This window comes from Helianthus annuus, chromosome 2, assembly GCF_002127325.2.
Source record: "Helianthus annuus cultivar XRQ/B chromosome 2, HanXRQr2.0-SUNRISE, whole genome shotgun sequence".
NCBI lineage: Eukaryota > Viridiplantae > Streptophyta > Magnoliopsida > Asterales > Asteraceae > Helianthus > Helianthus annuus.
In genome coordinates this window covers 50365722-50387401 of record NC_035434.2, presented here as the reverse complement: position 1 = coordinate 50387401, position 21680 = coordinate 50365722, and the positions used below count along the sequence as shown (strand labels likewise).

The 21680-nt window shown below is 36.1% G+C and overlaps 1 non-coding gene across 1 annotated transcript; it reads left to right on the top strand.

The window, feature by feature from the left end:
* The first annotated feature begins 825 nt into the window (after positions 1–825).
* On the top strand, positions 826–932 carry LOC118489827. The gene has a single exon (XR_004887840.1). It is a non-coding gene; the product is annotated as a small nucleolar RNA R71 (small nucleolar RNA).
* The last annotated feature ends 20748 nt before the right edge of the window (positions 933–21680 follow it).

Sequence of the window (21680 nt, the reverse complement as noted above, 5' to 3'; positions counted from 1 at the left end):
TCTTTGTGGGACATGGACCGTTGTGTGCCATGTTAAACTTGCTAAACTTATAACTTATGTTTTGGTTTTGCATTTGATGCTTTCGCTGTTTAACTTGAATTGGTTTAACTTATGTTTGAACACCAATTATATTGTGTGGTTAGATTTTATTCATTTTATATTGTTCAATATGATTGGTGGCTTGATCCTGGTCATGTCACGCCTCCTGCGGTGATACTCCGCTTGTGGATTTTGGGGGTTTGACAGATACAGTATCTTCAAGCCTATCTCGTCCCCTTGTTGTTGTTGAGAGAAATTTTGTGACTCGTTTCTTGGTTGTTGAAAGTTTATTCGTTGGTTTAGATTTTGTTGGTTACTACTATTGCCGGGTTCTCTCCAACCAAGGTTAGGGTGGTTTCGCCATCCTTGGTTGTAGGTACCCGTTGGAGGACCCGACGGCCTAGGTCTATTATCAATGTAGTTTACCGTTTCTGTTTGATTATCCCTTTCTTTCATACAACTCCAATTTTCATGTGGCCCACCACACCCTTCACAAGCCATAACCGAGGCCGTTTTGCCATTCCTAACTTTTTGATTTTTGAAGAAAAGTCCTCGATTTGGGCTTACAAGGAGGTGCTTTCATTAACCTTATTGGCGCCCGGGGCAATAGATTTTGTGCCTCGGGGAGTGTGCAACTGAAAATTGGTTTGAGCAATTTCCTCAATTTGATTATAAATTTCATGTGGGCGACGATTACCTAAAAGTCCCCCGGAGCTAGAGTCTAGTGTTTGTCTTGTGTGTGGCAACAACCCATTATAGAAAGTGGATACTTGTTGCCTTACCGCAAGACCATGATTAGGACACTTTCTTAGTAGCTCCTTGAACCTTTCCCAAGTTTCATAGAAGGATTCCCCGACCTCTTGTGAGTATGTATTAATTTCAGTCATTAATTTAGCCATTTTAGCAGGAGTGAAATACTTATACAAAAACTTTTGGGCTAGTTCATCCTAGGTGTTTAGCAATCCAACTGGGAGGGTGTTAAGCCAGGCCTTAGCTCGGTCTTTTAGCGAAAATGGAAACATTTGAAGGCGGATGGCATCATTTGATGCTCCATTGATCCGAAAAGTATCACATATTTCCAAGAAATTAGTAATATGTAAATGGGGATCTTCGTCCGCAAGCCCATGAAAGGTAGCGGAGTTTTGGAGCATTTGTATCAAATGCGGCCGAAGTTCGAAGTTGTTGGCCTCGATATTCGGTGCATTGATAGCGGCGCCAAGATTACCCACGGTGGGCCGTAGGTAATCCATGAGGGTACGTTGATCCGCCATTGGAAGTGGGTCCCATGAAACTTTTTCTTAGTTTTTAGCTTTAAGTCTTTTTCTAAGAAAGCGTTCGGGTTCGTCTAGAGGTTCTTTTATGTCTCTACTGGAACTGGAGCTCATACACTACGTAGAAAGTTCAGGTGCGGCGCCTGGGTTCCAAGTCCTGTGATAAAACAAAGAAGAACGTTGGTCAGAAGATTCACCACGGCCCTGTGCTCAGCTGAACACGGCCCGTGGTCGGAGATACAGTAATTAGGAATGGCAATGGGCCGGGCTTGGGTCGGGTATTGGTAATCCCAGGCCCGTACCCGATTGTAATTCTTTGTCCCATACCCGGCCCATTACCCGTCGGTTATTTGTCGGGTAATTACCCATCGGGTATCGGGCATACCCGCGGGTATCTGGTATAACCGTTAATTTGTTAAAAATACTCGTTGGGACAAATGTACAATTTTTACTTTGATGTTTATATAATTACTAGTTTAATGACTATAACAAATGAAAATATGATTAATAACTTACATATCACATTCAGACCACATATACCAAACTAAATCAAAACGATTACTTAATTAAGTTATTGTATCAGGACCACCTAATTGCATAAACAACCACATAATAAAGGATGATAGCTTTCATATCCAATATACATGCTCAAAAATAAGTTATTTGTTCACTAAGCACTTGCTAAATACATATCCACATATGACTATAGAGAAAGTAATAAGTACATGTACTAAGTTTATATATATGGAAATCTATGATACTTTCGGGTATTATTCGGGTAAATGGGCCGGGTATCGGGTGGGTATCATTAAATCCCATACCCGTACCCGTACCCAAATTTTTTCTTTTTTTAAACCCATACCCGGCCCATACCCATTGGGCTTCGGGTATACCTGGCCGGTATGTTTCGAGTTTCGGGTATACCCGTCGGGCTTGGGCTTTTTTGCCATCCCTAACAGTAATCGTTATCCGGATCCCTGTTACTGGGGAGCTCGACACGGCCCCGTGCTGCACCGACACGGCCCCGTGCTCAACTCTCTGTAACTCGGAAAATAAAAACTGCTAGTAACAATACTGAGCACGGCCCGTGTCCGACCAGGCACGGCCCGTGCTGAGCTCTGCAGAAGCTAAAAATTTATAAAAAATCCTAAAAAAAAAACAAAAAAATAAGAAAAAACGATTAGGCCATTGATTCCTAACTTTCTTAAAATCCTTGTGTCCCTGGCGACGGCGCCATAAACTTGATGTGCGTGTAGTGTGATGTGTTTTTATGTATATTTTTAGCCCTTTTTACACTTTAGTCAAGTTTTAAATTTATAAAACACGATATTTTACTAATAGTAAACACACATATGGGCAAGTGCACCCATCGTGAGTGTAGTATAGCGTTGGTAAGATACCGACGTCGTCCAAGGACACAAGAGCTTTTAGTACCGGTTTATCCTCAACGTCTAATCAAATAAAAAGTTTAGAAAAAGGTTTTAAACTAGAAAATAAAAACTAAAAATGCTGAAAAATAAAAATAAAATAAAAACAGATACAAGATGAATCACTTGGATCCGACTCGCCTTTAGTGTAACCTTTGATTATTCCGCACTTTTGCACTTTTTAAGAGAGTATCTTAGTTATAGTAGTAGGCCCCTTTTTGAAGGTGACGTTACCCTCAACCCAGTAGTTTGAGTCAGCAAGGATACAATCCTAAAGGGTTGGATTATTGAAAGATAATTAATTAAGTTATTAATGCGTAATGTGGTAGGCCCCTCTTTTGAAGGTGACGTTACCCTCGGCTAAGTAGTTTGAGTCAGCAGGGATACAATTCTAAGTAGCCGAGTTAATGTTTTAATAGTAGTTTACATATGAGGGGATCAACAAATTCGAACCCCCGCCATCCAATACCAGTGGGTATTGAAAGAGGTCCTACTAAGCTTGACCCTGGTCCTTGCAGGATCTATACACTGAACAAGGCAAGACTCTTACCAAACCATTCCCTTAACCCCTGACCAGGTAGCCAACATATCTCCATATAGACCGTGGAGATATGAATGGTGTAAATCTTTTATTTTATATAGACAGTAAAATAACGCCAAGACACCACGGACAAATGATAAGGAAGATTCACCTTCAACATAAGAAACTAGTTATTAAAGTCATTAATACATAACAAAATAAAAAGAGCGAAAAGATTAAAAATAAAAGTATTACCCTAAATGCTTCTCTTCACCATGGGATGTAAGAGACTTAGGCAAAAATGGCCTTTGATTGTCAAGAACTCTTACGATCAATCTTGGATCCCGAGACTACTACACACACTCTATGATGGATGATGGTGGTGGATGTGGGTTGTGATGGTGGTGGTGGGTACGTGAAGTGTGGTGGTGGATGATGGATGATGGTGGTGGATGTGGTTTGTGATTCCTTGTTTTATTTTAAGTTTGCTTGAGGACAAGCAAAGTTCAAGTGTGGGGATGTTTGATATACGTTAAATTATACATGTTTTTATACCCCAAAACACTTCCGTGTTAAGCATTTTTGACCGAAAACACAACGTTTAGGTGCCAAATTCAGTACTTTTATATTTTCAGGTCTTAAACAGAGCATAAAGAAAAATTCTGGTGAAAACGGACAAAATCTGATGCATTTCTGATTAAAATGGCAAAAATCTGATAACTGCCAGGTGTGGCACGACCGTGCCATCTGACGGCACTGTCGTGCCGATGCTCCGATCTCGGGAGCACTGCTAGTGCGACCAGGAGTGCCAACTATTTCTCGGGCCGCACTATCGTGCCAAAGCTTAACCATGGTTTCTGACAAACATTTCTGATGATATGGCACAACCGTGCCATCCGCCGCACTACCGTGCCGATCTGCTGACCCAAGCAACTTGTCCACTTGGCTGACTCGGGATCGCTGAAACTGACGTCACCCGACAACACCTGTCGCACGACCGTGCCAAACTCGCACGACCGTGCCAAACTCGCACGACCGTGCCAAACTCGCACGACCGTGCCAAACTGAAAATTGCCTATAAATAGCAGCATTCGCTACTGATCAAAATGTTGGGTTTTTCTCCATGTTTCTGGGCGATTTCTGGGTTCCGAAGCAGTCCTGATCAGACCCTTTTGAAGCTTAAAGATCGAGTGGAAGCATAACCGATCCAACCCATCAATTCCTTGCTTGTTTATGGTTCGATTCCTTGTTCTTGAACATGTATTCTGATCATTTTGCAAGTTATGAGCTAATGTTAGTTTATGTTTAATGTAGTTTATGTAATAATAGTAATAAACTTGTTTCTTGAATAATCTTTATGTTGTATTCTTGTTTGTATGGAACTTAAGTACTTTTTCATGTTTTGATTATATAATGAACGTTTCATTGATGTTGAGTTCCTGATGATGTTTGATTATTTTGGATAATGAATTTGTGGTTAGTGGGATGGTAACTATTTCTTGATTTATCACTTGTTTGTAAACTCGTTTACACCATGAAACTCGAGAGGGGTATTGGTTTTATCCAAGATATATCTTATTTTGATTAGGAATACTTTCTTGCACGTAAGGGTTCTAACGAATTATATGGTGTTGATTACATGTTCTTGCATGCGGTTTATGATCCTTGTTTAGTAGTTTTGGTCTGAAATTGCTGACATGGTAGATTTGTGTTCAAGACTTGTAAAGGTGAAATATGTTGTTATATGATCTACTTAAATGCTTATCCTCGTGGCTGTATTGTGACCATCGGTATTGCTTTCTTTGATAAGTGAGGTTAGAAAACTCCTAGCGGATGACTACTCTATCTTTAAAGGTTTACATGAATGAATATCAATAGCTCGCTAAAGAATGAGTTTAGGTGGTTAACATGTGTTTATCATGTTAACTTTCCGAAGAATCATCATGTTAGAAAACTCCTAGCGGATGACTAACTGTCTTGAAATTGGAAAATTGATTAAGTGCTTTTGTGACATATCGGATAGATAACATGTTTAGGTTGTTTGTGAAACAAGATAATAGTATATTTATGTTCTAGTTATAATTTAGATAATTTAGTTAAACAACCATTCACCTTTCCTTATATATGGTAATCTAATGACAAAGATTTAGTACATTATAACGCCCGTGTTCCATGGATCGATATCTGGCTCTTACCAATACTTTGCTGCATATATGATGGGATACACTTGTCCTTTGTTGTGTGTGTGTTTTAATGTTAAGCTATAAAACATTTTTATAAATATAAAAAATATTTCGTCGGGCGCGTGAAGATACTGTAAATAGATGTATATAACCGCCCACGTCAGTTATTCCCTATACAACTATGGTCACAAAAAGTGTTTGGTCGGATCCTAATGATCGACCAAACGGGTCGGGTTCGAAAGTCTAAGCGGTTGTTTAGACCGCTTATCTTACGACCCTATATAAGCACTGAACTAAAAGTGACGAGTTAAACATGTTAAAACATGTTTAACGAAGTTAGAAAAAAAGTTTGATATCAAAACAAAGGGTTTTGATACCCAAGAATAGTTTGGTTGCAAAATACGCATAAAAGCGTATTTTGACCGAAACTATGACTCGTCACAATGCCTAAATAACATGGTAATCAGTCGGTATAGTCACAAAGGACTATGACCATCGTGATTACGCTCACGTTGCGAAGTTCAAACGAACTTCGTGTTGACCATTGACTGGTCAAAGCAGAAAGTCAAACACGGTTTGACTTTTATGCTTGAAATGCATAAAAAGCATGAAAGAAAACTTACAAAAGGTCCAATTATTGAAGAATTTGATCTAAAATACTCAGGTATGAAGCAAAGGCTTCAACTTAGAGTATAAATCAGATCAAATGTGGGGAATGCAAATGAATCAATGTGGGTATTTATAGATTTTGGACAACTGTTAGGATCGTTTCTCGGTTAATGAGCTTCAATCTTGGCCCTCCATGTGTACCCATGAAGAGTTGTAAAACCATGAAGAAAACCTAGAAACCAGCTGCTGAATGCAGAAAACTGATTTTTGCAGAACTGGGGGTCTATCTCGGGCCGCATAGGCTGGAGCCTACTCTTACGCGCCCCACCAGAGACAACTTTGAAAGATTTGTCAATTTTAGTCCCTGCAGGTGTAAAACTTGTTTTCTGGTGTATTTTTGACATGGTTAATCCCCGTTAAGCCATTTTCAAGGCTCTACAATGATGCCAAAGTGTAGGGGACATGAAATATGCTTTAAAATATGTCGGATGTCAGTTCGTTTGGTCGTACGATCACGTTATTCGGTTAATTACGACGAAACACGAACAAACGCGAAAAACGATTCAAATTACATGACGAATGGAATTTTATCATGCCAATAGCTAAAATAAAATATTTTAATGATTACAAAATTTTTGGATGTCCGGATATATTCAGAACGTAAGATATGCGCGTAAATGCAAACTTATGCACTTTTTGACGCTTTTAGTCCCTGATTGACCAAATAAGTTTATTTTAGCATACCGAACCCCTCAAAGCCTATTTCTAAGCTATGTAAAGGATATTTATGGTATGTCTAACTTATGGTCATGTTCCGGAATGTTCGTTACTATACGAATCGGCATAGTTTCGCAGTATGACACAAATAGTCCATGCGAACGAACAAACTTGTTTTTAACACACCAAACAATCCAAAACTTATTTCTAAGTTATGTAAAGGTTATTTAAGGTATGTTTAGCCTATGTCACTATTCCGGAGTGTTTGTCGCGTTAAACTGATTACGTTTACGCATCAGTTTGTGTATAACTTTCTAGAAAGTGATTTAAAGCTCGAAATTGAACAAGAATTGAGGATACACATATTTATACAAATCCCAAGTATGAAACACAATATTTCATTGTTTTTGGATTCGTATGATGGTTGTAGAGGCACAGATGTCACAGTCTCCCCTACTTTAGGAAATTTCGTCCCGAAATTTATTCGTAGGAGTCTGTCTGTAACGTTGTGTTAAACAATTGTCTTGCATGGAATCTAGGGTGTCATCTATTTGTGTTGAGTAACCCATCAAAGATTTCTATGTAAGGCATAACCTTGTCATTCCCCAGTGGATATACTTCGAAGTGAAAATGAACAGACGATTCACTTTCTCCAATGGGTTCTTCGTCAGGTGTGAAAATGGAGGATGAATAGGTTATTTATTTCCAATGGGTATTTCTTCAGAAGTGAAAATGAATGGATGATTCATTTTTCTCAGCGGGTATTTCGTCAGAAGTGGAATGAAGGATTATAGAAATCAGAAGTGGAATGAAGGATTATAGAAAAAGATATTCATTTCCTTCGATGGGTATTTCTTCAGAAGTGAAAATGAATGGATGATCATTTTTTTCGCAGCGGGTACTTCGTCAGAAGTGGAAATGAAGGATTATAGAAAAAGATATTCATTTCCTCCGATGGGTATTTCTTAAGAAGTGAAAATGAATGGATGATTCATTTTTCTCTCAGCGGGTACTTCGTCAGAATTGGAAATGAAGGATTATAGAAAAGGATATTTATTTCCTCCGATGTGTATTTCTTTAGAAGTGAAAATGAATGGATGATTCATTTTTCTCAGCGGGTACTTCGTCAGAAGTGGAGATGAAGGATTATAGAAAAATATATTTTTATTTCCTCCGATGGGTATTTCTTCAGAAGTGAAAATGAATGGATGATTCATTTTTCTTAGCGGGTACTTCGTCAGAAGTGGAAATGAAGGATTATAGAAAAAGATATTCATTTCCTCCGATGGGTATTTCTTCAGAAGTGAAAATGAATGGATGATTCATTTTTCTCAGCGGGTACTTCATCAGAAGTGGAAATGAATACGGTTTTCGAATAAATTATTCATTTTCCTCAGTGGGTATTTCTTTCAGAAGTGAAAAATGAATAGCTAGTTCATTTTTCCTCAGCGGGTATTTCATCAGAAATGGAAATGAATACGGTTTATGAATAGATTATTCATTTTCCTCAGCGGGTATTTCTTTCAGAAGTGAAATATGAATAGCTAGTTCATTTTTCCTCAGCGGGTACTTCATCAGAAATGGAAATGAACAAAGTTAACTTTAGTTTCTTGTTTATGCTGATACATGACAAAACTAGCTGTGGTTTCTGTGAACTAAATTTCATGATTATGTATGCATCCATAATTACGTAATTCCTTGCACAGTCCGCACATTTTGTTTTATAATGTGTAGGGGATAGAATTTGTTGGACAATTTTGAGATAACTTTGATTAGGTCACACATAAACACATAAGCACATAATTGTTCACTTGGTTATTAATTTGTTATCAGTTTGTTATTAACTCTTTGTCGATTTGTATATGGGTCTACAAAGTACACCAGGAATCCAGTCGATGGATTTCAACTAGTACTTTAAACACCCTCGAGAATCTATCTTATAAAGATAGGACAATCTTATAAGGATTTGATTTCGTTCACAAAGGATCAGAACATTCGAATTAAAGCACACAAAATATCCAATTAAGGACTTTGATTTTTGCGCTTCAAACATCTTCAAGGATCTAATCTATGAAGAAGATCCTATAAGGATTTGGAATTCGTATAGCGGAAAGAGTTTAGGAATCTTGTACTAGGTATGCTATGACAACATACGAAGCATTGTGTTTATGAAATCAATGTGCTAGATATACTAAGGCAACATATGAAGCAAACGGATCCTTGAAATCATTGTGCTTAAGCATGCTAAGTCGGCGTGCGAAGCAGGGTGTTCTTGGAAATCGCGTGCTACGTATGTTAACGCAACATACGAGCAATATTGTTTTTGAAAGTTGTGCTAGGAATTGTTAAAAATATGATTTTGAAAACCTTTTTGTAATGCTTTTGAAATCACGTACTATGTATATTAGGTAAACATTTTTATGAAATGTTTTAAAAACCATGTGAGATGATTTTGAAATATGTATGAGGTTTTTGAAAACATGCATAATCTTTTGAAATCATATGTTGTGTAAAATATCGTGAAGTCGGGAAGGTATGATATGTAAGACCAATCAAGGGCTTACGGAAATACCCTTGGGTATCCTATTAAGGGTTTAAAGTGGTACATAGGATTTTCGTGGACATCGCAGGCTATCATAAAATGGAAGAATTTCGAGAGTAGTTTGTTTCACAAGGAAGACGGTTCCTTGATTGTCAGTATCATAGGGGATATGTCGTTTATACATGTGACCACATTTGTACATCATAATGTAAATAAAAGATTTATTTATAAACCAAAATAACTATTTCATAGACTTTGATAACAAAAGAAAATAATACACAAGGTTCGATTGTTTCTAAACAACATTGTGTTCCAATCAGTCAAATGCTCATCCACATGCTGGATTTGCATTAGCCAGCTTTGGGCAATTGTTTTGGAAATGGCCCATCTCGCCACAATTGTAGCAAAAACCTGGTGGAAAACGAGCTTGAGCAGGATTGTTGTCAGCTTGATTTGGAGCAGCTACAGCTGGACAAACCCTGGCTGTATGACCAGTAAAACCACAATTTAGGCATTTGCGACATTTCACACTGGCATGATGATGAAGGTCACATTGATTACACAAGGGTACAGTCCCGTTGTATGGCTTCCTAGCAGGGGATTGAGCTGGTTGGTTAGGGACAACCTGATCATTTTGAGCAACCACGGCGAAGTTCTGGGAAGCCTTACGCTTCTTTGACTTCTTAGAGTACTCAGTCTGCTTATCCTTTGGTTTCGATTCATCGATTGGTTTCTTGTCGCCTTTTCGGAAAAGTTTACCCTTACTGATCTGAGATTCAGTCAGGGTAGCTACCAGTAACAATGTCTTGTACTGGGTAAGGGGGGCCATCAATATACTTTTCAATTGCCTTATCCAGAGGCGTAACCATGGTAGGACATAACAGGCGCAGTTCCTCATAACGATCAGTGTAGGCTCGATGTTCACCACTGACTTGCTTTAGATCGTCGAATTCCCTTTCCAATGCCCTGATTTCATGACGAGGACAGAATTCCTTCATCATTAGAGCTCGAAGCTCTTCCCAAGTTTGAGCCAGTGCCACATCGGCACCCCTATCGCTCATCACGCCATTCCACCATGTTAAAGCTTGTTTCTTAAAAACACTAGATGCGAATTCAACCTTCCGCTCGTTTGGACACTGAACAAGCCTGAATGTGCTTTCTAGACTCTCGAACCATTGTAGGAGCGCAGTTGCTCCTTGGGACCCATAAAATTTCGATGGCTTAGCTGAATTGAATGTTTTGAAGTTACACGGAATATTATTGTTGTTGTTGGCTTGGTTAACTTGAGCAATGATGTTTGGGAGTGCAGCAGCCATTTGCTGCGCAATGATAGCTGCCAGTTCGGCATTAGGTATCTGATTGTCACGTCGAGGAGGCTTATTCTAAAAAAACAAAGAAACATGAGAAACGAGTGAGATTGACATTAGAATGGACAAAAAAGATATCGAAGAAGTCGACGAAACAAATAGGAAGGCGATTATTTGTTCGTTAACTCGAACAAACAAACGGCGCATAAAAGCTGAACAAAGTAAATAGGTTCTTATAATGTATCACGAAGACATGCCTTAGCCTATAAGTGGACACTCATCCCAAGAGTTCCCAGGTAAGAGTGACTGGTCCGATTATGTGGATTTGTACGAACACTCTAGCCTTCGACAGAAAACTTGGGATACAGGCACCCACCCTTCCAGATTGCACGTGTTCACATTAATAAGACCCAAACTTTGACGAGATTTTGCAACTTTGAAGGTTCAAAACCTTATAGTAAATCATCCTAGAACAGATGATTTGTTTTCCAAATAGATTTGTAATTTGTGTTCTTGTTATGGTTGTCACCTAAAGATAGGTGACGGTATTGTTTTAAGATCTAAACACAAGGTAACTTGTGTTAGGGTCCAAGGAAGGTTATAGACTAGGTCAAAGCATTACTAATAACCTAATTCCCTATAACCATGGGCTCTGATACCAACTCTTCTGTCACACCCCAACCACGTTAAAACAACAAACTGTGGCGGAAACGTCGGGGAGTGCTGTAACAGAATCATTGTTTCACAACACATGGATTGAAGTTTCGTTTTATTTAATTAAGTTTGTTACATTGTCTTGAATGTTAAAAACTAAACATGAACATTAGTCGCTAAGGCCTCGTCCATTCCTATGTGAGCATGCATCAGTATCATCATCAAACATCATCAACTATGGTACATGAAACATATGTGAAAATACGTCAGCATAAAAATGCCGGCGAGTACATAGGTTTTGTGTGAGTGTCAGATTCATGGCTCGTTTACATGTTGAATTAACTCGAACAACTTCATTAATCGATATTAGAAAACCTAGTTTTGTAAAATGTTTGTATTGTAAATTGAATAACCAAGTCAAAACAGATTAGTTATAGTTTATAAAACCTTGATGCCCTGAATCTTAACTCAAAACATTTGTTTATGTAAACCCAAATCGTAAATCATTTTCGTAATAAAACTCTAATGGTTTATATCGTTAGAAAAACCTTGTAATGTAACTTCGTTTTGAAAACATTGCCCAAGTGATCTAGATAACACAACGATATTTAATGTGTTAAAAGCACTTATATATAGGAAGTACCAGCGGCGTATCCACCATGCTTTTATCATATTACACCCGCCCCATTACCTAATCACTTACCATAACCCAATCGTTTAATAGTTCAAATAGTTCACATAGATCAAATAGTTCCAATGGTTCAAATAGTTCAAATAGTTCAGATAGTTCATATAGTTCAGATAGTTCCAGCGGTTCAAACAGTTCAAATAGTTCAGATAATTCCAGTGGTTCAAACAGTTCAAATAGTTCTGATAGTTCAATATAAACCATAGCATTTGTTTAGAAAACTCGAAATCGTTTAACACATATGAATCACCCCAAAACATTCGAAAATGGTAAAAGAGGGTGTCACGACCCCCGATCCCGCCCTGGGAGTGAGAGCCGCGAGCAGTCGAGTGGTACCGGTGATTATTTTAAAAACATTGCAGCGGAAATGTTCATCAGGACCGTGAGTTAGGAAAATACCAGAGTTTAGAAACACCGGATTTTATTTATTAAAAAGATGGGAATAAACCCATGTTTTACAAAGGTAGCTTTAATATGGGATGAACCCGAATATATGAAACAATGTTTTCTTAATTTAATTTAATTGCTAAAATAAGCCACTTCTTTAAGCCTTTCGGTGCCGTATCATCACTCTTATTCCAATCTACTGTAATCACCTGAAACGCATTTTAAAAAGATTTGGTCAGCAGGAAATACTGGTGAGTTCATTCATTTTTGTACAAAATGACACATTGTTACAATTTACAGCATTAAGGGTTTTTATATTTGCCCCTATCTTAAAATTAGCTGGTTCAGCTGTCACTCGACCGAATCTATGACTGTGGACATATCACTAATTAGGCTCGCCCACCTAAGAGTGATAAATCGTTAGTAGTAATGTGCACAAAACCCCCACATACTGCCAGTAATTAAAGATTAGCAAAGACTTAATCACTGCAAAAATATAACTGGAAAACATTTAGGGTTTTGTAAAGCACTTTGATAAAAAGAGAATGACTCACAATGCAAGTTTAAACGGACAGAGTCTGCCTACTGATTAAGCCTGGTAACCCAGTTAAATAATGCAAATGAAACTAGGTTAGTAACTTAATCCAACATTTACGATAATTTCACAAGATCGAAACCCTCACGACGAATGACAAAGTATAGCCCGAATTCAGGCAGCACTTAAACATCTATCGGATTGGTTTTAATCGATCGGACATTGTATCGTAGCAGTGATCGAGTTATTACCCTGTTGTCATATCAGAGGGTTGATAATTTGATCCACTAATTTTGAGCAGAATCATGGTGATTTAGAAGAAAATTTCGAACACTTTCCTCACTCTATTTCTATGTATATTTTTGTGGGTACTGACATATATATACTACCTATATCTAATCTACTACTTCTAATAAAGCAAAACAAGGTTAAGCCACATGGTATTAGCTTAAGCCATTACTTGCCACGTGGCATTTGCTTAGACCACTTTTTTTTGCTTTTTCCGCCAAAACCATCCTCCTTAGCTGCTTTAATACGCTTCACTTCACTCCAAAACCCTAATACCCATCTCCTGCATCCGGTTCTTCCTTCTTCATCGATTGATCTTCGAAAAACATAGGTATGTTATTTTTCTTTTCCCTCTTTGATTTTTCTTTGTCATTGTTAAACACTATCTATTTCTTCCTTAAACCCTAGATATCATCTATCGATCTTTAATATGTTATTTGCAATCTCCTGAACCCTAGATTTCTTCATCTTCAATCGCGAGTGGAAGCAACCAGTCCTTATTATGCGGCGTATAAGGTATGTATCCGTGTTTTCAATTTTCTTTTTGCGGCGTTGTTGGTGTCTGGAAGACCTAGCCGCCGCCTCTTCTTAGGGTTTTAGTGATTTCTAATTTATGCATTCATCAATACCTATATTCATTTCTTGAGTGCTTCTGTGATATTTTTCAAGATTTGGTGCTTTTTGAAAGATGGGATCCATCACTGTCTTCTTCAAAAGATTCAACAAATAGGTAACAATTCTTCAAATATCGATTCATGTTTGATATTGTCGCTTCCTGTTTGATGTTCTCTATCATTTGTTCATCTTTAGGTTTTCAGATTAAATTCACGTATTAAAGTAGATTTTGAGCAATTGTCAGAGGTGACGTTGTTTGCTGACACTATTACAGTTCAAGAATTGGGAGTGATGATTTGGCATACCAGAAAGGTTATAGTACAAATTATTGTTTAAGCTTAAGCAATGTTTCATCCATCCTTCTCTATTTAAATCCTTAAAATTGTGATGTCTTTGTTGACAACAGGTCCTTTAGAGAGCTGATCATTCTTCCAATCGATTGCAAGCAGGTCCTTTGTTTTGACTGGTTGTTTCAAAATTTGAATTTTTGAAATTTATACCAATTATGGATACTTATCAAAGTTGTCTAAATTGTAACGTATTTCCAAATTTATCAAGATAACTTATATTAAAGTTTTAATTGCTTCCAAATTTTGTGTTAGTTTCCATAATTTTCGACAATCACATTAATTTTCAAGTTTCTCAGAATTTGTTCTTTTTCTTTTTTTTAGATCATTCCACTTATTCTGCAGGTATGTAAACTAGATTAGATTGTTATGTATTTTAAATGCTTAATCGCAATTTTTTTAATCATTTTTCTGTATTTTTTGTGATTGATTTTTTTTCACAATCATTTAGATATTGATTATATTATGAATATATTAACTCATTGGTTTTGAATTTAAGTTTGAATAATATTTAACTATTTAGGTAAATTGTTTTAACTGATTATTTCAAAATTTGAATTTTTGAAATTTATATCAATTATGGATACTTATCAAAATTGTCTAAATTGTAACGTATTTGCAAATTTATCAAGATAACTTATATTAAAGTTTTAATTGCTTCCAAATTTTGTGTTAGTTTCCATAATTTTCGACAATCACATTAATTTTCAAGTTTCTCAGAATTTGTTCTTCTTTTTTTGTAGATCATTTCACTTATTCTGCAGGTATGTAAACTAGATTAGATTGTTATGTATTTTAAATGCTTAATCGCACTTTTTTTAATCATTTTTCTATATTTTTTGTGTTGCTGATGATGATTTAAATTTTTCGAATTTAATCTTATTAATGGATCTATTTTTGATGTCTTAGTGATGCTCTTACTGATTTTATTTATTTTATTTTTTGTTTTTTTATGATAAACCCTAATTTTTATGCAATTGCAGGAGTCTGAATCTTCTTCGAACACAAGAGATAAGTTTAATGTTATCGTTTTTTTGGTGTTTTTTGATCCGGTATGATGATAGTTTTCATCATTTATACTAATCTCTATAATTTTTAAGTTATTTTTTTTTTTTTGGCAAATCTAACTATGATATTTTTTGAAATTTGAAAATCTTTGTTTTTTTACTAATAAATTTTGTATTGTATTAATATGTATTAATGATTCTTTTGTTTTGTTTTTTTTTATTTTTTTCATGGTTAACCCTAAATTTTATTCCATTGCCGGACTATTAAACTTCGTCGGACATGTTAATCAAAAATTTTAGTTTTATTTTTTTTTCCTATTTTTTATCAGGTATAATGTTTGGTTTCTTCCTTTATGCTCATTTAATTTTGGTTGTATTTTTTAGTTACTAATAAATTTGGTATTGTGTTAATTTTTGGAAAATTTGTAGTGTTTCTATAAATAAATTTATTTACGTTTTTTGAAACCTCTCCTTTTGTTTCTTTTATATTTTTCCCTCTCTTATGAGTTTGTTTCTATGTCGTTTGGTTTTGCTTGGCAATGTTAGACTTTCCTAATAAGTTTGCTTGATTTACGGGATTGGATATTAGTGATTTTATTTTCAGATTTTAAATTTTAATTTTTGAATTCAATCATTATTTTAAATTTAAATTTTGAAGTAAACCATTATTGTGTTTGATTTTAAATTTTCAATTTCGAAGTCAATTATTATTTTAAATTTAAATTTGAAAGTTTGCCATTAATGTGTTTGATTTTAAATTTCGAATCTGTAAATTGAATTTAAATTTGAAAGGTTAGAGTTTCCTAATAAGTTTGCTTGATTTACGGGATTGGATATTAGTGATTTGATTTTCAGATTTTAAATTTTGAAGTCAATCATTATTTTAAATTTAAATTTTGAAGTAAACCATTATTGTGTTTGATTTTAAATTTTGATTGCTTTGAAATCTTGATGTTTTTTTATGAGATGCTTTGACTATATTATTTGTAATTTTAGGGATGTTTCGAGTCTTCTTCGACTATTGTTTTTGTACTCGAGTTGCATATCTAATTCTAATTGTGTTTTGTAATTTTAGGTGATGAGCTTTTTTCAGACTCCTTCCCCTACAAGGAACTCTTGAATGGGATCCTATGAGAAGTTGAAGGAAAGGTATATCTTGCACCGTTCTTTATCTATATCTATATATCTTAAATGGGATCCTATGGGAAATTGATCTCTATTCGATTCACTGATGTATATTCTTCTCCTCACCATTTTGATCCATTAATGAACTCATGTGTGCTCTTATGTTTGATACCCGATCTTATTCCAGTGATTAATATCCGCTTGAGTAACCCAATCTGAGTCTGATTTTTTTCGTTAACGATTCAGTAAACTTTCCCGATTTGGGTTTTCTGCAAGGCTAATCATCTAAATTAATTTGTTATTTTTATGATTTACATCCTAAACCCCAGTTTTACAGTATCTCATGATAATCTTTCTTTGTTTTTTAGAATCTGATCAAATTAGGCCATAATCTGAAGAAATGCGTTTAAGCTACGACAAGGTGTGTATAGCATTATGATTGATATTATAAAAAAAATAACGATAACAGTTTCTCTTCCTGTAATTTTGTATAGCATTATTTATAAAATGATTACAGGTATGATAAAAAAATATAAAAGCTGCTCTTCCTGTCTTTTGTTCGCTTCACGTATCTTCGCTAAATCAATATGTTGGAAGGTTTGTGTATGTAGAATTAGTCTGGATACGCCCACGAAAAAAAATTCCGATTTATATTGTATTTCTCATGACAGTATTGTAGGATCGTATGGCGACCCGAATGAGTCGATCAGAGGCGTTTTCGTCGATTACAGGTGCGGAATAACAGGTAATCAACGTAGGAATAGCTTGCAATACACTTTAAACACTTTTTGTATTGATTTGACGGTAAATACAACGAGTTCTCGATCCGGCAGCACTTCGGTACAAGATTTGACCAACCGTTACAAATGAGATCGCTCCTAGGGTATATATAGGCAATGGGAACCGCTTATTGGACAGGCCCAATAAGCGGCCCACACATGACGTAAGAGCGGTCCAACATGTTAACTTATGAGCGGTCCATAACCTTGTCACTCGAGCGATCCGACTAGTTGTCACTCGAGCGGCCCAAACATATCCATTCGAGCGACCCTGAATACTAATGGACCTATAAGCGATCCAACTATCTAAACTCTATACATTTTCACATTTTCTCGTATATTGTGCCCAGATCTAACATCTAAAACTTATGACTCGATACAAGACGTAATCAGCAGATGTAGTGCATCAACTGACTCCCCCTCAGATGTTGATGGAGTCGACTATCGAGTCACACCAATGCTGTGTCTTCACATCTTCAGTCTTGATCAGTCTTTGGGCTTCTCTCTTTCTAGCTTCAGACTCCCCCTCTCGATTTGCTGGCATTCCTTTGATCTTCAGCAACATCTTTAGGATCTTTGTCTGGCTTTCCTGCATAACCTCTACCTCAAAGTAAATTTCTTTCACATCTATATTTCAAACATATAACCCTGTACCATTCAGATTCTCATTCAAAACAAACACAGATTATGATGAACCACTTGAAAGGTTAGATTTATAAAAACATTTAAACTCACACAAACACTCCCACTCAAGAATTGCTCATCATGTTTAGCACTCGGAATTTTGAAAATCAGCTATTCAACATCAGTTGTCGAAAATCTTTTTGACTTTTTCAAAATTTACGCTAAAACACACTTAAAATCTTTTTGGATTTTTGAAAGCAAGTAGAATGCAGAAACTGAAATATTTACAGACAATATTTTTGTGAGCCCGTGCAAGAGGATCATATCAATTTACCTAGATTGTCAGTATGTTTGTCCACTTAAATTTTCAACACAAATTTCAATCGATTCGAGATACGATATTAATGTTTTAGAGACTTAAACTTAATTGTGTATCACTCCACTTGAATATACTCCTGTATCCAGATCCCAAATATTCAGTTTTACAGGTGAATATACCACAGATGATATCTGTAAAGGGGTTAGATGTGAAACCGTGAGATCTCAGGTCAGAACTTCCGTTCAGCAGAGAGATGACGGTTCGACTTTTGGTGGGTCCCCTTTAGAGGATCTTTTTGCATTTCAACAGCAGCGACTATCAATTTTATTGTTTCATCAGCATGCTGAGGGCGGCGCTTTTTCAAGCATTTGCAGAAAGTATTATCCGAGGACTAGGTCAGAACTTCCATTCAGCAGAAGTCCCGGGATAATACCCCAGATATCACTGAGTATAAAGACCTAGTATCTCAGAATACGGGACCTTTCAAACAAGATTTCGGGGGTTACCCATATATCCAAGAATAGTTACCCACGAATCAAGCAAGTTTGATTTAGGTTTATATCTCGTTTCAATTTACTAAATGTGCGAAAATCTACTGACACATCCGCAGTAGGATCGTTTATCACATTTAAACTTTCCAATTCTTTAGCGTGTTGTGATAGTCCACTGATGTACTATCATTTTCTCTTTTTGCAACAAGAACTCATTTTTGATTTTATCATGTTTTCGACTTTTTCAAATTTTCTGATGTTTTTGGATTTTCTGAAATTCTTACTCCCCCTAAAATTCAAATACATCTAATGAAAATTGAAAACAAACTGTACATAAAATGACAACTGATATCAAACCTCCTCAATTCGCCATTCACTCGGCATAAACAATCAGAACTCCCCCTATCAACAAACTATTTTCCCATTTAGATTTCAAAACACTTAAGTTTGTTTTAATCAAAATGGTTTTTCCGGAAAATAAGTTTGATTGATTTTACCAATTGTAGGTTACCATTTGTAGAAATATCCAACAAATGTTCGGGATTGTGGTTCATCATCTTGTCTTTCGACCAATGTAGGAAAATACAAGTACAAATTAATGTCCTTGATTTACCATTTTCAGTCCAGAATCCTCTGTACCAATTGTAAAACATCAACAAACATAAACAAACCTCTTTACCGTATGTATGATTGACATTACCGAATAAAATTTAAGAAAGATGCCGATTCATGATCCACGATACCATCTTGGGATCTCCGGCAAGTCCTGAGACTTACTGTTCATAATATGTACCATCCCAGTCACAAACCAGGGATGGTTTAACCTTTTCTTTCTTTGTTTTCTTCTCATAAAATGCCTTAACCCCTTTGACTTTTCGATCAATCATCTTGCCAAAGATATGTTTTACTCTGGGGTTAAAGACCTTCTCAGCATCAAATTCCTGTTCATCATGATAAAATTGGTTAGAAATCTCAACTTTACCAATTTTCTTTTTATAATTTTCAGCACTAAGTGATGGAAACTCATCATCACTAACACTCGGAACTGAGTTCTCAACTTTTTCATCAGCTTCACATTTTGAAATAATTTGAGGCTCAACTGATTTTGTGGAATCAGTTTCATCGCCTGAAGATAGCTCCTCTGATTTTGACCTATCAGAATCATCGCTAGAGCTTTCACCAACCTTCTTTACAACCCATTTCTGATTGTCAGATTTGGCTCTCTTTTTGTAAAACTTGTTCGAACTCTCACCAATTTCAAAAATAGAATCTTTAAACAGTTTTGTTCTATCAAGTGGTGATTCGAACGCAAACACTTTTTCTGAAATTTTGCGAAAAACTCCCTGTTTTGATTGTATCGCCTGAGAACAATCCTTGGCGATATGTCCAACATTGTTGCATCGGTAACAGGTTCTCGAGTCTTTCTTTAGTTCAGCTTGTTTCTTTTTCAAAAATTCACTGTTCTTTTCCCTCCAGAAACTTGTCTTTTCTTCTTCATCAGTTGATGTACCTGAAACAAAGGACATTTTGGATTTAAAATCACGAACATATTTTTCATTTTTCTGTTTTTCTGTGGGAGTAAAACCTAATCCTTTCTTTTTGAAATTACCGCTATGGTTTGATCTCTTTTGGAAATCTGAACCAGAACTGTAATTCTTTTTCTTGTTTAATCTTTGTTGAACTCTTGAGGTGTAAGGTTTAGATTTATCATTAAAACATAAGCCTTTGATTTCAGAAATATTGATTTCCGAGAGTATAAAAACTTTTTTAATCAGTTCAGTTTTAACACCTCTTATAGGAAATTCCTCATCAGAATATAATTTGTCCGAATTATTCAAAGTATATGCAACTTTAAACAACCCATCATCCAAATTAGACTTTGATAACAGGAATTTTCTATCATAAACTAATTTTCCCTGTTTTTCTGTTTGCCCCGGAGTTTTTGACTCAGATTTTGACTCTGACGGGGACTCCGACTTTAACTCTTCACTATCATCACTATCTAACACATGATCCACAACTTTCTTCATCAATTGAGACTGTTGATCAGTGTCAGATGATGTAAACACAACATCAATACTTTCTGGAAGATTAACCAACGACTCTAACTCCCACTGTAAATTTGTAGCCTTTTTGACTCTTTCATCGTTAGGATGTCTAGGCAAATATCCGTTTTCCGGTGGAGGTGGACATCTGTTATAACTGACACCTTTCTTCTTACCAGATGAAGCCTTTTCAGTATCCTTTTTCTTGTTACTCTTCCTCTTGTCAGCAATCTTTTCTTCAAAACTGACTTCAGCTGCTTTTTCTTCAGTTACCTCATCTTCTTCCCATACCTTCATGCTCAAAACAGTTGGATAAATCCTGTCAATCACATAGGAAGTACATGAGTAACTTTTTAATAAACGATTAACTCTCTCCGTTTCGATTCGTTGCAGCTCAAGCTTCTGTTCTAAAGCAGCACATTTTTCAATGTAATTGTTTACAATTTTTTGTTTTGTCATAAACGCTCCCTGAAGAGTCTTCATAGCAACAGCTTGTTCTTCACTCGTTTGATTGTACTGATTCATTGTCTTGTTCAGCACATCATATGACTCCTTCAGACGGTTTAAGTTGTGCATCAACTCGTTGTTCTGCTTTTTCACAATCTCACAGTTTTCACATTTAACAGAAACTTCTTTCGCATCAACACTTTCATCAACTTTGAATTTAGGCACTTCTATCATCTTTTGCCTTCTCACCACCGGCACTTCTTCATCATCACTACTCACCGGTGTTTTAATCTTCTTCTTTTTCTTTTCCTTCTTGATTTTTTCATCTTCGCTAGCACTCTCTGCAAGTAACTTCATATCTTCTCTGTATTTTCTCGCCCAATACTCTGTATCATCATCACTATCATCTACAATCTTTGCTGTAAATGCAGTGTAAGCTGTAGTTTGATCAGGAATATAATCATCCCAAGTAAACTTTGCCCAGCTAAAACCTTCTGCAAGCTTTTCATCATCTTGATCAATCAAACAAGCTTTTCCATTTTCTGGTATGTAATTATCCCAGGTAAATGATTGCTTTTGATTTGGATTAACCACACAAGCTCTTTTTCCGGTATCTTCAATCACATCTCTTCCATGTGCAGTCTGAGCTTGATGTTTTTGTTGTTGAGATGATTGACTAACTTGGTGATAAATGGCTTTGCGATAGTAATCGTT